We start from the raw sequence: 3,626 nt of genomic DNA, 5'->3' as shown, positions 1-3,626 counted from the left end.
ACAGAGCAGAGCTGCAGAAGACCACTGCATCAGGGCCGCTGGCCTGATGAACCTCACAGACTGACAGGCACAAATAATCAGCTGCCCTTTAAAAAAAACAACCATATATACAGTACTAACAGTTTCCTGGCTGGTGTTGTTTATATCACACCGTTGCTCTCAGAAGCCGCAGGAGGGGAGCGTCTGTGACCTTAAGAGATGTGGGGCCTGTACTGTCTAATTCCATGTTTATGGTTTTGCCTTTTATAACACACACAGACGGAGCTGCCCAGGCCACAAGCACACGGAAATATCATCATGCGCCCTCTCTGCTGCTAATTGGTGCCTTGCTACCATCCCTCTGGGGAGGATTCAGCTTTGTGCAGGGCGACCTGAGGAGCAGCTCCAGCTGCAGATTTTGCTTCTCATTCTCCCACTTAGCTAAATGTTCTGCACGACTATCAAACCCGCTTCAAAATACATCTTACGAGAAACGTTCATCACAGTAAAAAGATTTAAAAGATAAACCCAAAATATACCTCCATGGATGGAACGTAACAAAGCAAATAATTAATTCATGTTCATTCACTTTTACAGCTACTGATTAATTTAAACCCTTCCAATCTGCTATTTTCAGTGTTAAAGTGATGCAGACAAACTGATACGTGATCATTTTATTATTTTTAATTTAATCTAAATAATTAAATGCATATGCTTTTGTGCATTGCCATATGTTAACAGGATTTGAAATTTTTTATTCTGCACTTTGTAGCATTGCTAGGACTCACTCCACTAGTATGTAATTATAGTGTTTGAACAGATCTGTACTCACACGCTGTTAGTGCGGCCTAAAAATAAATATAACATTACACGTGTTCAAAAATACATACAAATGATTTATCTCTTCTCTCTGTGTTCAATAAAAACAATGTTTGACTTTTTGTTCGTATTGACTTCACTGACTGACTTTCTTTTTCGAACAATTAAATTATATACCAATTTGACACTATGGTTTCCTTGGCAACAGTGCAAATTACTTTGACCAGCATTAAAAAAAAAGCCTCAACAAAAGCCTTAAATCAAATGTTCAGTATATTCATTGATTTAACACAGACGCAGGGCTGAATTAGGTTAGATGCATAATAGAAAAAGTTTTCTCACATTCTCAGTTAGCAGACTACAGATTTCAAAGGTTTTGCTTTATTTTTTTCCTGAAGCACACATCTCAACGAGAAAGCTCCGGGTTTTAGCACACGTGAGAAGAAACCAGACAAAATGGTACATGTGCACGAGGGAAGCCTGATCAACGGCATGGGTGGGAATGGAAGCCTGAATTGGCTGGAGTGCTGTGGCTGATGCTGAGAGGACAACAAAGTAATTATGGGACAGTTAAGGATATGCATAGCACTGAGAGAGTGAGTGAGAAGAAACCAGAGACTAAGAAAAGGAAGTAGCAGAAGAAGAAAGGGTCAGGAGGGGTGTAATGACCTGCTGCAATCTCCATCACGCCAATTAATTAGCCTCTGACTAGCAGCCATCTGGAACAGAGAGGGCACTTTTTCACTCGGCTGTCTGTCTACCTATCCACGCTCAGATTCATACATCCTCATTTTAACACTTTATCTATTTTTGTATTGCTTATTCTTCCATCTGTCTGTTTCCCGTATGTCTAACTATATGCAGATCTAACTGACAGTCAGACTGTTTTGGCTCTCTCCTCCAACTGTGTACCATATTGACTAAAGACCCTGATGAATCCCAGTTGTACGGGTACATATTCATAAAATGTACACATCTAACGTCACACTCAAACACACAAAACCCTGACAAAGGAGTAGCCGACTGCTCCAGCTGCACTTTCTTCTTTTTCCACAAGGGGTCATGATTACACTAAAAAGACTCTTTCCAGTGTTTTTAGCCCTTCTCTGCAGTCATTTGTGTCTGTGTGCAGGTGCAACCAGACTGTGGGATTCTTTTGTATTTGGATGGTTTTTGCCTGGTGGTACAACAAAAGCAGATTCACATAAGATAATCAATTATGATTCCACATTCAAGCTGCATTCACACCTAAGATCCCCATAAATCAATGCTGATTGCTCAACCAATAGCAACAAGCATTCCACTGTGAAAGAGGAGCAAACATTTAGAAAGAGATGAGTAGTTCACTTTTGTTCATACACGTTTTACATCTGAGACTGGAATTTTGAAAAGGTTATGAGCACTGCAACAACAAATACAAGTAGCACAACAAACCCCCAAAAAGCTAAATAAAGACAACTTTTCAGACAATAAATAAAAGAATGTTGGTTTCTGTGACAGTCTCTCTGCGTGTCTGTTATTAAATGTGTAAGCTAGAGAGAAGACATTCAAAACAGCTTTAGTTTTTGGGATACACCTTTCAGTGACAGAAGAAAGTACAGCAGTCATTTAAATTCTCTAAAGCCTCCCTTAAGTGAAACGGATCCTTGTATAAAAATACTTCTTTATTGAGTAAAATAAATAAAAAGGTGTCAGACACCCTGAAATTGGTACAGAATCTTTAACAGGTAAAGTCACTATATTGGCTATAAGAGATATTCAATAGTAGGGTATTGTGATTAACCTCACGCCATTAAAACACATGAAGTTCTAATTTGATCCATTTCTATGAGCCACAATCAACACAACTTCATGAAACGGCCAAAATTATCTTTTGAATATTTTTATAGGATTTGAAAAACTGATAGTTAAGAGCCTGATCAGCTGCTAGCTGCAGTTCTTCTGTTCTGTTTTGGACTAAGCAGCTGATTTATTGACAACCAGAATAACTGCAGTGTTACACTATAATACCTTGCACTGACAATAACTCTCAGGACTATCATACTACTCCTGTTCAGGTAATGAACAAATGGTGCCACTCTCTTTTGTGACACCATAATAAAAAATTTCACCAGCTTTTAAAATCACTAATACTAATGCACTAGTTTGTTAAACTGTAATAGAAATGTATCTGCACTGAGTTTATTCAGTTTATGGTTACATTAAACGTGTATTCTGCTCTCATTTAATTTATTTATGCGCTTCTAACAAGTTGAGAAACAAAAGGGGATTCTTTAGAGTATTATAATGCTTATTTACTCTTCCTTTGTTGCTTTGGTGTCTTATGTAACTGTTTTTGTTGGAGGGCTGCAAAGTTTCAAAGTCCACTTCAAATTGAGTAATTCTCTCTGGCCGAAAACCGTGCCGCTCGATAGCCTGAAACACCTTTTTCTGCAGGGCTAGACTTTCTTCAGTGCTTATCTTCCTCACCGTGTGATACATTTGCATGATGCTTACCTAACAACCAAAAAGGAGAAAGCAGCAGCCTAACGGTCCCTTCTCTAACTAAAAGCTGTTCTGTTGCTCGCTGCAAGAGCAAATACAAGAGTCTTCACCCACTTCCTGCAACTGCAGAGCTAAAGTCCCTGTTTATTATATTCATTTAATGGCACCGTCCCCAAAGCAAAAGGAAAACCCTTAGTGAAGACACTATGACGAGCGAATGAGCCTAATGTCACCTTTAGCTTTGATCATTTGCCCCTGGGGCCATTTGGAACTTGTAAGGCTAAAAATCATAGTCTGTGTAGGTTAAAATCACCCGGCCTTTTTTTAACATTCCCAGAAAATGC

The sequence above is a fragment of the Pundamilia nyererei genome, unplaced genomic scaffold, assembly GCF_000239375.1.
Source record: "Pundamilia nyererei isolate P.nyererei 1_Seehausen unplaced genomic scaffold, PunNye1.0 scaffold00002, whole genome shotgun sequence".
Classification (NCBI taxonomy): Eukaryota; Metazoa; Chordata; class Actinopteri; order Cichliformes; family Cichlidae; genus Pundamilia; species Pundamilia nyererei.
This window is presented reverse-complemented; position numbering follows the sequence as displayed.